Raw genomic sequence first — 15,665 nt, 5'->3', positions numbered from 1 at the left:
CTATTGAATACCATGGCTACCAAAGGAAAATACTTTCTATTTTATTATATATATACTAATTGGTTTTAGTTTTACAAATTACTTCTTTCATAGATAGAAAAAAAACCCAGTATGATGGTACTATAGGCATCTATCTCATAGTGTTAGTAGCTTATGAAACGTTCGCAATAGAACTCTGCCAACCATAAAATGTTATCGTTGTGTATGTTAAGTCTGAAACATTTTCTTTTTTTTTGCGTCTCTCCTATCTTTGTATTGAGTTACTTACTTACGGGTATTTCGTTTCATTCAAGCCTATATCAAGCCTATGTAGAACCGTTGAAAGTACCAGCATATCTAGAATTACAAATCATTTGTAATATACTTTTATTAGCCCATATTATTTTCTTTTCGTGCTTTTTAGTTTTATGGCTGTTATTTTTATCTGTTAGAGACGTTTACAATTAAAGTTCGACAACTTAGCAAGCTATCATCTGCTGATTAATTCCTTTTTGATTCCTTGTCGAAGGCAAAATGAATCTATGGCATGGTATTGGCGTGTATGTGACATGCCTGTGTGTGTATGTATGAATGTATGTATGTATGCGTGTATGTGACATGCGTGTGTGTATGTGTCTGTCACATTCGAATGAACTCTATCTGGGTAGTCGACATATCACACGATCACCTCTTTTTCTAATTCAATTTGCATTTAATATTTGTTTGCAAACGTTTATTACAGACATATCCGCTATAATTTTCGTGTTTAAATTTTTTAGTCTGCTCATTAATGTTCACTTTCTCGGATCCCTTATTTGTACAATTGTGTGCGCAATTTCAATTGGTTTACACCACAGTAACACATTCTATGCGGATATTACTATCTATATTTACTACGCCTACGATAATGATAACGTTCAAGCTGTTGTATCTCATTCTGTTATGAAACCTCGCACCTTCACATAACATTTGGCTTTGTGGTGAGTTATGTCTTGTTTTCAGTTTTAGGTTTTTAACTTTCCTCTTTTCTTTAAAAAGTGCCGTCATTTTGGTGTCCGTGTTTGAGAAAAATCATATTCAAATCACGTGTTAAAAAACAGTATGTTAACAGCTGCGCATGATAGGAGAAAAATAAGTTCGGCGTGAAAAACAAAACAGGGGGGGGGGGAGAAAGAAAGAAGATTTACAATCTCATTACCGTATCTCATTTTCCTTTTCAAATTGAGAAATCTAACTTCAATGGGGTAAATGAAAAACGGGAAGCATTAAATGAACTCGGAATAATATTATAGTAACTTTAGCTGTCATTGAATAAGTCAATGAAATTCCAAACTTCATAGAATTGATATTCAAGATAAATGAATGTGAAGATGGAGGATATGCCTCTGTACAATGCGATGGGCTGTTCTCTAAGTATAGAAGAGGGATACTCCCGCCAGGGGGCGGGGGTTCTAATATATTCTTCTATGCAGGCAAAGTGCTGCTCGAACCGATTTTGTTTTAAATCCTTAACATATATATATATATATATATATATACATATATTTTCGGAGGGGGGGGGGGGGGGGAGGGACGGGAGCAAGTATTTTCTCCCTCCGTACCCACGTGACTGAATCGTATTTCAGCTTAAACCTAATCTGGTTTGATCTTAATATATCCAGATATTTCACGAGCGTGTATTTGTAGTTTTCTAACGCTTTCAATAGAAACTTTCGGCATTTATAGCCCATCAGGACGAGTTGAAGGAAACCATGAATGATTCAGATCGTCTGTATTGTTCACTGAATTAACCCTCGACATTTTGTGCACCTTCGTACCATGCACATGTCTGCGTACAGCTCTACACTTACAGGTATTACGTTGGTGAGTTTTGCATAGTGATCGAGCATCATCCTTCTTTCCAAGTTGCTGTTCTTGTAATGACGTCATCATGAGTTATCCTCCACATCAGACTGAAAACGAGCTACATACTTGATTGGGGTTACAGAGACTTGTTAAAGAAGCAAACAAGATCTCTCGTACGAAACGGTGACAAAAAAAGTGATAAATAATATGTTGCGATTATTGAATACCTTTTGATTGTAACTAGCTTTACATAAAACCGAAAAAAAACATCGAAATTAATGTTGAATAAAAAATAAAATGCACATGTTAGCCGATAAATGATCTCAGATGGTTGTCATATTTAAACAGGTGACACATACGTGCATGAAATTTTCTTAAAGTTAAGATAAAGAAAGTCAAAGGAAATAATTATTTTGTAACCTAATCAATCATATGCCTCTTGATTACCATGCTAAAATATATTTAAAAAAACCAATCACAGCCTGTCAAATTAATATTGATAACAATTACTGCAGATTAATGATTACAATGGCATACCGTAGAATGCTAGTAAATAATTTCCTAAAACATATTAGTTTCTATATGATTCACTTATACCGATATGTGTAGGACTTTGATGAAACTTTATAACTGCGTATTAAGGGTTTAATATATATTATTCAATCCATCTTTCGAATATTAATAAAAAATATGATGATTTCATAGGCAGAACTTTAGTCTTGATTTGTTAAAGTTCAAGCAAAAAGGAGAAAGAATGAGTGCTTGTAATATTTTTATATAGCTTTAGAGGTTTACAAGATATCCACCCTTAAAATATATTATAACTCTTTAATGCTCCTTTAAGGCTTCAGAAATGATGACGTCAGCTCCTCCGGATTTGTATGTTAATGTCCAATCCATTGTTTTCTAAATTCTCATAACTCTTCCGAAACATGTTCTGTTTTCCTTCGTTTGGACAACAGAGCATCATCAGATGACATTCAAGAGACACTTCTATTTTGTAAATATGTAATGCTTTGTAAACATGTGATTTGAGGCCATAAAATGTCATAAAAGTCGTACAGAAATACGACATACATTGCTAGCAGTGTTTGTCATAATTATTCACATAAATTTCGTGCGTATAGTAATGCTTTCAGAGGTGTGGATATAATCTGACCTTGTAGTTATAATAAACTTATCATTTTGTCCGTTTTCTTTTACTATTCGTAGACACCCACGCCTGATGTTATCGCGTATGCAGTTAATCGCACATCAGAAACATCTTGCTCTAATATCTGAAAATGTTTGCAAATAAGGAACTCGAATGAACTCACTAGCGGAATAATACGGGGAAGAGATTCCGTCCAAATTTATTTCATTTGAAAAATTGAATAATTTGAATGCAAAGCTCGCCTTTGCAAAACGGTAAATATAAAAGTTATTCAAATTTATACATTATACGGCGCAAAAATAAATATATGTATGTGAAGATATATAAAAGGAACCATTGTGACCTATTTGTGCGGAGTCGCATTCGTCAAAATGATTACTTCAATTAGCACTTATTACTCGAGAACTAGAACCCTTTAAAGAGATCTTCTGATAGCTACATGTAGTTGATTGGATAAGAAAATCATGGAAATGTTTTGCATCTTTTGGTCGATGCAGCATCAATATAGCACTTTGCATGTTGGCACGCTATGTTATTATATGATTTGTTTTTTATTCCAATTTTGTGATATTTTGAGCATGCATCACGCAACAGCAGATTGAGTGATGTCATCATGCCAATTCAGCTGAAAGTGTTTTTGGTTTCCTCTGTAACATTTACCACTCTTACTCATAGAGGGAAAAAGAAGGGGAAAAAAAGAAAAAATTCTACCAACAAGAATATATATATATATATATATATATATATATATATATATATATATATATATATATATATATATAGATATATATATATATATATAGATATATATATATATATATAGATATATAAGATGTTGAGATGGTGTTTTCAAATTAATATATATTAAGTTGAGGCAACTTATGCACTGCGTCGCCTAGAATCGTGCATTGATTACATTAGACTTTGGATGAAGCAAAATTTCTTGAAATTAAACGATGACAAAGCAGCAGCTTGAAAAGGTAAAAATTCATCACCTTCGTATTGGTACCACAAACATAACTACCTCAACAAAAGTGCGGAATCTGGGTACCTTATTTGATGCCAACATGTCATTAAATGATCACATTACCTTAATATCTCGAAATGCTGCATTTCTTCTTCGCAACCTTGTTCTTATATATTAGGAAATACCTAACACATAATGTTACAGAACAACTAGTACATGCATACGTCACATCACGCCTTGACATGAGAAATTCTCTCCTTTACGGTCTACCAGAAATACAAATCAACCGTCTTGCACGACTACAGAACATTGCTGCATGAATTATTACCCATTTCAAGCCAAGGGAATAGGTCACACATAATCTGAGAGAATAACACTGGTTCCCGAACAAAGACAGAATTATATTTAAAATATTGATTTTCACATATCGCTATTTTGTTAGAATTCGCCATTCTACTTGTCAGAACTTCTGCAGCAATATCACGCAAATCGCAGTTTCATGAGATCACACAATAAATTACTTCTGTGTGAAAATCTCTCAAATCGATCATGGGGCACTGATGCTGCCCCTTCTCTGTGGAACAGCCTTTCAGAACATGTAAAACACAGTCCATCTCGTGCTTCTTATAAACGCTCTCTCAAGACTCATCTGTTGAAACTGTTTAATTAATTGTTCGCTGTTGCCCATTTTTGCTTGCATTTTTGTCTTGTACTATGTTTACTGTTTTTGTTTTGCTGTCGCACTGTTTGTGTCATTGCGCAATGAGCGTCTTTTTTGACGGATATAGGCGCATTATAAATGTCCATTATTATTATATTATATTATATATTGTTCTTTTCCTATATTAATGCAACTTTGTCTGCTACTGCAATATCACTTTAACATGGCACAGAAACGTGCTATATGATCAATCCACCGCCATATAGTAGTTATAGGGACAAGATGTTGAGATGGAGTTTCCAAATAATATATATTATATATTGTTCTTTTTCTATATTAATGTTACTTTGTCTGCTACCGCAATATCACTTTAATATGACACAGAAACGTCAATCTTGTTATTTCTGTGAAGCGTCAGTCAGTGTCGAGAATCTTCATAAAACGTGTCGTTGACAGTAACATTTAAAGGTCTGATTTTTGCCCCTGTCCTCTTAACAAAAGTGTAAACAGACAGAGAATATTCTAGTCATTAAAACTTAATAAATAGCGATCATCTCTCCACCCCACCCCACCCTCCTCTCACTGGTCGACCACAGATTATTGAAATTATCATGACAATATTACATCATTTCATACTTTTAAATTTAAATTAAGACGACCTCAAACTTCACATATTTGTCAAAGTAGAGGAAGGTGTCCCTGTCCCGGGACATCTGTTTCCATTATTTCACAAATTTCACAAAGTAGGTTAAACGTAACCAGATCCTATACATGTATAAACATAACCGCTGTAGGAATCTTATCATGACAGTATATGATGCATCTATGATGTTACCATGGTGTCGAATGTTAACAAAAACAATTTTGGGCGGTGGTTCAAAACAGAACATTATCGAATTTATATACCATGCTGACAGGAAACGTCAGAAATGTACTTATTTCAAGTGTTCGCGTCACAAAGTCGAGAGGTTTTCATAAAATGAAGGAATTTTTTAAGGTTGACTTTATGTATGACATTGGTTTGTTATATCACAGATCAATAGACACAATTGCTTCCAAATCTATTTTTCAACAAACTTTTTAATTTTGAAAGTAAATTCATCTTTTTGCCCTCGAAGTATGTGCAGTCCAAGTGGCTGGACAATCTAGTTTTGCATGCAGGCGATCGAGTCCGTCTACCAGAAGAACAGCACATGCTAACTATGGTGCCAGTGAGCTGTGATTAGACAGCACCCACCCAGTGTTGATCGGAAAATGTAGTAGTTTAAATTATTGCTGTATAAAACAATAACCTGAACATTGTAACCAATGTCATTTCAAATCGATGTTTCTGACATTTTCTTGTGGTACTCTAGTGACATATGAAGTCATGGGGTCAAAGTCAAAGGTCAAACCCCTCCCACACCCACCCCCAAAAGGCATTTTGACCAATTTACGCTCTCAAATGTGACAAAGCCTACTATAACCTTTGTGTTGGATATCAGACGCTCAAAGTTAATATCGTAATAACTAATGTAAAAAGCGAAAGGTCACATAATCAAAGGAGGTCATAGGTCAAACATGTGTCAAATTTGTGTGAAAACGTGTGTCGTAAACTGCTCCGTAAACCGGCCTGTGGACTTCAAACTTAATGGGTATTTCTCTAGGTGTGGGAGGTTATGCATCCGTGACCTATGACGTCATAGGCCCCAAACGTCAAATAACCAAAGCCACCTTTTTGTGTAGTACGATTACCAAGAAGGAAAAATAACCCAAACCTTGTAGGATAAAAGACCTTGAAATTAAAAGCTGATTAATTAATTGTTCAAAGGAGTTCAAAGGTCGACTTGGTCAATTTTGTGTGGAGAAGTGTGTCGATAGCTACGGTACCGCTCATCGTAAGGCCGGCGGAATTCAAACTTGGCGGGTGAATGTTTACGTCAAAGGTCGGAGCTCAATGCTCCCTGTAGCCAAAAAAAAATCGTCCGGTCATTACGAACAAGTTCAAATGGCAAACAGACCGAAACCATGACTCCCATTTAGGAAATAAGACTTTCCTTGTTTACATCATATTGATTAACATGAAATGTCAAGGGGTCAATGGAGGTCAACTTAAGATACAGGGGTGTGTACTCTTTGTTCATTAGAAATAGTACATGTCACTAACCTTTACCTTTTGGAACTGTTTATTACGCAGTCAGTAGTGTGGATACTTACAATCCCAAAGATATTGTGTATAGCACCGAAGGGAAGATTTGGTTAAGCGCCGAAGGGGACATGTTAATGACTTCTTACGCACAAACACGTAAAACACATGCGCTTATGCTTACCTACGGTTTCGGTAATGTTCCTTGCTGCACGTTAGTATATATACATAGCGATGAAGCCAATTTCCACATATACGTGTATATGATAGGCAATGTGCATGGGGAAAATATATCACAAGGGCGTAGGAACCGGGGGGCTGGGGGCGCCAGCCCCCCAGTGAAAAATGTGGAGGGGCGGAAGTATCATTCCGCCCCCCCGCTTCGCAAGTCAGAAAACCCCTTTTTCATTTCCAAATGAGAAAAAAAAATTCATTTGGAGCACCAAATTGCATCTAAGGCCAGGTGAAAATACAAAATTAAGTTTACAAAATGGAGTCGGTGTTGAAGTGTGCTATATTGCACCAAATTGCATCTGAGGCTACCTGGAAATGCAAAAAATTCCAAAGACCCCTCCCCCAGGCCGGCCATAAGTCTTCAGCCCCCCCCCCCCCCACTCAAAAGTACCTTCCTACGCCACTGATATATCACATTATATACATGTATTAATTCGAATATATACACACATATATTAGCAGCCGATCAAAAGGCATTTCTAATTTGGCGACCAAACCTAACTCTTTTTTTAAATAGTACAGATAAGGGACTGTTACAAATCGAATTACACTACGAGGTATCAGACACACTTGAGAGACTAATTCCTAATTTCTGCGAAGGAATTGTGTTTCTTTAACATGACGTAGCAATGTAGGAAAGATTGGATGGACAATTATACCGGAATATCCCAATTTATTTGTTACTAAGCTGTACCTTATCTTTATCTAGAAAACATATATATGTTTCTAATGCGACCAAAGCACGATAGTTAGCGGCTTCACTTTCAATGAGAAATCCAGTCTCTATCGCCAAGGCGCTGTAATAGATCTCTGTAAATATCTTGCAGTCAATGGTAACGTGCGTTTCTACAAATCAACAATGTGTCAGTATTCTGCTACTGTATATAGGGCGTCGACCGTTGTAATTGTCTTTCATTGATGACTTGGAATGTAAAGTGATGTCTACGACCGTAATCTTGGTCACAAACAAATGCTAAGGGCATTAGGTCAAAGAATTTCAAGAAGGGTAAGGCGTGTCTCAAACTCCACCTAACGGTAAGGGGTACTTTGAACCATCAGGGACTTGTTCCTCTGGTTGTATGACGATGTTATGACACCATGTATGCAGTCAAATAAATCAACTTTGCGATATGATCTGTTATAATTATTCCATGGATTTCCTACTTGTTTGTTTCTGTATTGGGGATTACTGTAAATCACCGGTAGCACGATTGTATACCGCTCTTGGGCTTAACATTGGAACAATGAACACATGGTAATATGAAAGCATTTAAAGCTTTTCATTAGGTGTAACTCGATCAACCAATATTTAGTTCAGCTAGTTATTTGTGCGTTATAGAAAGAAACCAGAAGTGATTCATTCTTTCAATATGAAAACCCCATCACACCCTGTCACCGCCCAAACGAAAGACTTAACGATATGATAATATCTTTGCTATGGAGTGATCCATGCCTCCTGGTACAGTAAATTTAGCTGGAGCCTCTGTTACCTTATGATTAAGTGTTACAGTTTAGCAAACGATATTCTGTGATATTTTCAGTTTACCAAACATAAACAAATTAAATTCAGTATATATGACACAATTAAACTTACCGTTTGTTACTTTGTTTTAAAAGATACTGATCTTTGGGCAGATATGTATGTTTACCTTCATGTCATATATCATCCATACATTTGCATGACATTCCTCTCATATAGCCTATATAAAGAACGCTAAGGGTTCTTTTTTTTGCCCTAAGATTAAATTCTTAGGTAGGTGCATGGAAGGGTTGGGGTGGGGTTACCGTTGAAGGGTTTGGGTGGGGTTACCATAGAAGGGTTGGGGTGTGGTTACCATGGAAGGGTTGGGGTGTGGTTACCATGGAAGGGTTTGGGTGGGGTTACAGTGGAAGGGTTTGGGTGGGGTTACAGTGGAAGGGTTGGGGTGGGATCACCATGGAATGGTTAGGGTGTGGTCACCATGGAAGGATTGGGTGTGGTTACCGTTGAAGGGATGGGGTGGGGTTACCATGGAAAGGTTGGGGTGGGGTTACAATGGAAGGGTTTGGGTGGGGTTACCATGGAAGGGTTGGGGTGTGGTCACCATGGAAGGATTGGGTGTGGTTACCGTTGAAGGGATGGGATGGGGTTACCATGGAAAGGTTGGGGTGGGGTTACAATGGAAGGGTTGGGTGGGGTTACCTTACATTTGTTGTCTGCATCAATCTCACTTCTCTTAGCGGTACAGTGTTTTCAAATTCATATTTTCATTCAAACCTCACTTTCAGAAACAAACTTCGTACATAGGCATGATTTGCACTTTTACTTTTAGAATTTTGATGATGTTACCATGAAAATGAGGGTAACAATGAAACAGTTTATTTCCAGCATAAATACTCAATATCACATATCCATAGGAAAGTCATAATAATGAATCAAGTGAACAAATAGTTTCAATTATACATATCAAATTCATGCCTGGAAATGGAGAAAACAGAAGTAGGATATTAATTTACTTTAAAAATTGTAATGATGTTACCATGGGAACGGTCTAACTCCTATCTTCTCTCACCCGATTTCATCTTTTGGTATGTTGCTGATTTTTGTTAAGTTTGGACACATGCATATCGCTATTTTATATGTTTGCATTTTTCGACATTTATGAAAAAGAATGGCGCCAGACCTTGTTTATTATGTTCCAAACTAGCACGCCTTATAGGCATGTATATGTTTAATTCTAGCGTGCCATTACAATATGGTAGAAACTAGTTTCCCCGTTACGGTCTTTTTGGTATACAAAACCTTCGGTCTCAGGCATGCTAGTATATCAAAGATTAAACTCGCTCACGTGTACTAATTCATGTAGTAATGTTATACTATTACATACTGATATGTATACAGTCGACATTCCCATATAACACTTTAATTTCTGATTTTAGTTTTTCGGTTATTGATGGAATATTTCACTCTCCCTAGTAATCACTGTATGTTCAGAGGGCTATGTAGGTATTGTGAATGTGTCATGATAACTCAATTTCTCACCAGGTAGCCTCTTCGCGTTACACATCTATTCGACACACACACACACGCGTACCTACTACTCGCTGTTTAGAATAAGCACATAAGCTGGTACGAGATGAACTTGTCAACTAAACAATCCTGGGTGTCTGTCGTATATAAAAAAAAGACTGATTGATTTCTACAAACTTGATGACAATTTAGCTGCTTGGGCAATAGGAATCCAGATTTTACTACAACCAGCAAACCACCTTCTCAGAATACAGAAGTAAGACGTCAAAGCCAGATTGACCAATGAACAGAGTCTTAACTTGATACTGATCGCCAATTGGTCGTACGCGAACCAATAATGTAGTTGTCATTACTTTTCACGACGCAACGCGAGTGTCTTATACAGAATATAGCAGCGGAAGAGATCAAAAGGGTGGAAAATACTCCTACAAACATATCTTAAAAACTTCAACCATTAGAGGAAAACTTTCACTTCTGACTGCAAAGAAAATTGGTTGAGATCAAGAAACTGAAGATTATTATCAGCTGGATTTGGACTTGAAGAAACGTGAGTACATTCAAGCTATATTTTGGGTTGATTTAGGGCAAATTGCGCTATTCCTGACCGGATCATTATCATACTCTCAAATATTTGGAGACTTCTCAATCTCACTACAAGATAATGTACCGTTTAAAACAATTTATTTTATTTTTTCCGTATAGCTAGTTTATAAATAGAAGCTGTCATCTAATACCGAAATTGTGATCCCCACATGTTATTGCAATGTACATTATTTTGTTTACGAAACCTCCGAAGTGTTATGCTTTAATTCCATAATTCCGAGTTCCATGTGGTTGGTTACATTACAGTGATAAATCATGTTTTCTTTGGGGGCCTTATCTGTCCTTCGTCGATTGAGTATATGTATACTAATTATTCAACGCTAAACGCAGCTTTCCAGGGTTAATACCGTATCGCGCACTTTACGCAGTGAGCATCTCTATACGTAGAGCGATACAAAAACTGTTCGAACGTGTGGACATCGCGCTACGGAGCTGTATGCAAAAGAAACATTAGGTAAACCAACCAGCATATTTAAGATGGGAGAGTGATATGGTAGGTAAGAACCACAGTTGTCAAAACAAAATAAGAAATATTGACCATTTCTTATCATGTTTTTTATAAGTCGAGTTGACAGTAAAGATATCACAGCTTGTCTTAACACTGCAAATTTACTGGCGTGATGTTGGACTTCCTTGACACATGTTTGTAACGGGGTTTGCACGATGAAACAGAAGAAGAAGACAAAGTCATTACGCTGATTTTAAGATCATTAAAAATAATAAATCGACTATTAATGGCAGAGTTTGGGGCTGTTTACTGTAATTAAGCTTTTAATAGTTACCTAATGATAATGCATTTCAACTAAACATGACATAGTTTTCATATTAGCTATATAGCACCGTTTGAAATAGTGCATGCGTTCACACAATATCACGAGAAACGGCTGTATGCTCAGGGTAGGGGCGTTTAGAAGTTATAACGTTCAGTAGGGGGATTCTTTACATTTAGCTGGGGAAGAATCAGACCATTTAGGGGGTTGGGTTATTGAGGGGGGGGGGGCTGGACGTTCTTTCATAAAGATTCATGCCCCTCACTAAATCAGTCTGGGGAGGAGAGGGGGTTCGAATTTCGTCCACACCTTTGAAATCCTGTTCACGTTACTGATTAGACACTAAATCCTCCGAAGAATGTAATTAAAACTGGATAAAGGACAAAGGAAGTAAAAAAGGTTAGCTATTTCATGTAATGTAACGTTACTATCTGCAAGAAATGTCTCGTCTCGTGCCACGGACTTATTGTGAGTTGGTAATTACACATAAGTTCTAAGTGTTCCAGCAATATGGGCACCATTATTATTATATGTCTATTGTATAATTCGTACGGTCCATCCTTGGTGCTTGCTATACCTGTTTTCTCCACTCTCATTTTGGTTTTATTGTCTAGATTGATAGACTAAAACAACCGTACATTTTATATATTGATTGTTTAAATTCAGCCGTTTTGGCAGAGGCGAAAACTCTAATTACATTGTCTATACAAAGATTGCACTCAAAATTGGCCTACGTCTTCTACATTTTTTTAAATATTATAATACTTGAAAATATTGCTTTGACACATTTCCACCAATATCAGAAAGTAATTTCTTTTAAGTATTTCCTTAACTAGGTTAATTCATCGTGACGTCAGAATATTGGTAAATAGAATCTATTCTTTGTGCGAGCATTTGATGTTAATACCAATGTGTGGTACAGGGATTTCACAGTACCAATTGAGCATGATAATACGATAGTGTATAGTAGTTGCTTATGATATTAATATAGAGTTTTCTTGGATACATTTTTATTTCGTTCTCATTGGTGGGGGTGGGAGTGGGCGTCAACACATCTTACAAAAAGTTGAAACCGTAATTATTTGCACAAACTTGCTTGCAGACCTACTTCATAGTCAAAATATGTATAAAAAATGCACCATTTGACATTTTGGGATAGGTGGGGGAGAGAGGGGTGAAGGGGCGGATTTCAACGGCACCCGTGACCGAACCCACTCCATTGTAAAATCCTAGATCCCACTACTGGTTTTATACTTCAATTTCCGATTGAATTCCCTCAAACTTTCCATGTCTATACATGCACACACCATTGATCAATGAACTATCCAATCAGGGATGTTAGTTGCATTGAAATGTTAGGTAAATATATTTGAAAATAAAAACAGCCAGACAAGGTTGGTAACAAATACGTGGATCGGAACCGTTCATCCATTATATATATGAGTGTGTTTGTAACGGCGTCGGAGTCCGGCTTCGTATACACAGAGAGTCCGTGGCCTCTACACCTCAACGAGATATCAGACGATTAAAAGACTCAAACCTATATTGATGATTCTTTGAAAACAAATCGTCTTGCGTCGACACCAGCGCAAACCATTTGAACACAAAGTAATACCACGACTACCTTTAAATGGTACTTGTGATACTTCCACAAATTCCGCTTCCGTTTGCGTTGAAGAGTTATACCGGTCAAACAAATTTTAATTTTTTTCTATATCATCTCAACAGTACTTATACAGTTATACCGGCATCTTGTATGTTGTATGTAGGGTGAAAGGTAGTGGGCTATCACTAATAAATATGGGGCGTAATATGAAAATATCTTAAAGGTCTCAATAAACTCCACTGTAGGTTAATTAAAGCAACTGATTTTATTTTCATGGAAAACATCTCTAAAACGAAAGAATATCTTCATAACGTATATACTTTATATCCGAAATATTAGACTGTAACAATGACATGTTGTAATACTAATACAAAAATCAAATTTATACACACATATATATATATATATATATACATACATACATATTTATATATATATATATATATATATATATATATAAATACGTATATATTTATATATATATATACACGTATATACTGTCATTCATATTGCCACAGGGTTTACAGGTTAACACTTAAAGTGTACGGAGAACTGTGTGTCTGATAAAGATGACAACTTTCAGTTACAGACATTTATATCAAATTTCTAATAAATTATATATTCTGATAGTGTCATGTTATTAACAGTTTTGTTGTTGTTGAAGAAATTGCCACGCCTTGGTCAGTGTGAGATTATTTCTGTTTAACGTACAATTCAGACCTTTACCTAAGGATCTTCATACGTTTCTTAGAAATAATATCCATATATATGACCAATTTTGCACCTAAGAACCGAAGCGCTGGAGTTGTCTTTATCGTGTAAGATTATCAAAAATAAGGCTGATATTCAGCGTTGGCAAAGAACACGAATCGTTTTAAATGAAGATGATTTGTGGCAAGTGGCTATAATTAGTAATGAAAATAAAGCATCTGGCTTAACATGCAAACATACAGTGGCAAACTATACACCAGATGACATCAATGTGTACACTATAAGCTACATAATACTACACCAAACTGCACCAAACATAAACACCAAGGCTGCAACAAACTTAACCCACAGATTGCTCCAAAACTGTACACCCAGCTACACCAACATCGAACCGAGCCATGGCACGCAACTGCAACAAGCTATACCTATACTACACCAAAACTACACAAAACAAGCTACGCCACATTTTTCATGAACCAACACCGGACTATGACGAAAAGTGCACCACAATTCGTAGAATCACAAAAACACATACCGCCAATTAAAACCACATTACCCTTTGTTCCTGTAGAGTGTTTACGTGCAAAAGAATATATACGCTGTGTAGCATGTTTATAACCTCTACTTGGAAACCTTTAAAACAAAAGTGCGTTGTTTTATAGATAACGTTAACACGTGTTGTTGCCTTTAGGAGAACAACAAGTCTATGGATATATGACAAGTCTTTATGTAACATAAATATCGTACATGAGTATAAAGGTATCCAAGAAATCCAGTTCTTGACAACTTCAACATCAATGTCATTTTGTATCTATACGACGGAAAATCAAATTTTCGGATGATTCTAACATTGATAAGAAATGATTTTATTAAATACCAGTTATTTTCTATTAAACAAAGTCTTTATTGGTCGCCTGTGAGAACTTAACTCTCGCTTTCCTAGTAACATTTTGCGATATTAGTCAAAAAGTAATATTCTTTAAGTTATAGACTTGGCACAGCCATTTTAATGAATGTTAACAGGAAGTAATAGTTGAATGTGATGAGTGGTTTCGGTTTTGATTCAATCCATCAAGATACTTATGATTACGAGTTTCGTGCATGTATATATAAATACTGCGTGTATTAAGCCGTATCAAGATAATCTATATGCTGCGTCATCCACCAAACACACTTCGAAACAGTTTTCTCTAGGTTAGCTCACATGCACTAACTACACTCAGCGGATATGACTTGTAAAGTCTCTTTCATGTTGAAACAGAAGATTAAAATACAATGGTAATATAGTTTATTACATTTTGCTTATTCATCTTCACAGTTACAGGTCATGATAATTCACTTGGTAACACTGTTTAGTGATGACTCGGTGTAATATGGAATCCAGACCGAGTCTTGAGACTTAAAGTTTCAAGCATTACAGCGATCCCCTAAAACCAGAAATCTCACATTCGAACGACCTCACGGAGATTCACCATGTTATTGAGACATTTTGCTTGTTCTCTTTGAGGTCCCAGACAAACTACCAGATAATTCAGCCTGTTTCATTTGTGTAAAATTTGTTGATTTAGTGTGGTTATTAGAACTTATTGTATCTCGTCTTGAATGGTTCACAACACATGCATATATATAGATATATATATATATATATATATATATATATATATATATATATATATATAAAGATATATAAATATATTTATAGATATATGTATATATATATATATATATATATAGATATATAAATATATTTATAGATATATGTATATATATATAGCCTATACATATATATATATATATATATATATATATATAAATATATATATATATATATATGTATATATATATATATATATGTATATATATATATATATATATATATATATATATATATATATATATATATATATATATATAATGACTTGTTTATAATATATGCTATAATAAACCCTCTGTCAATCATGGCCCGTCGAAGGTTAGGTGAAGGTTAACTGTATAGAATGC

The 15,665-nt window shown here is 35.6% G+C and overlaps 1 long non-coding RNA gene across 1 annotated transcript in view; it reads left to right on the top strand.

Moving 5' to 3' along the window:
- Nucleotides 1–944: 944 nt before the first annotated feature.
- The window catches only part of LOC139971066 (uncharacterized), a 37,905-nt gene continuing 23,184 nt past the window's right edge, over nt 945–15,665 (top strand). Inside the window, exons 1-3 of the long non-coding RNA XR_011794306.1 lie at nt 945–959; nt 3,037–3,231; nt 9,990–10,521. This is a non-coding gene — a long non-coding RNA (uncharacterized lncRNA). The remainder of the gene's footprint in view (nt 960–3,036; nt 3,232–9,989; nt 10,522–15,665) is intronic.

Source organism: Apostichopus japonicus, chromosome 8 (assembly GCF_037975245.1).
Source record: "Apostichopus japonicus isolate 1M-3 chromosome 8, ASM3797524v1, whole genome shotgun sequence".
NCBI classification, from domain to species: Eukaryota; Metazoa; Echinodermata; class Holothuroidea; order Aspidochirotida; family Stichopodidae; genus Apostichopus; species Apostichopus japonicus.
This window is presented reverse-complemented; position numbering and strand designations above follow the sequence as displayed.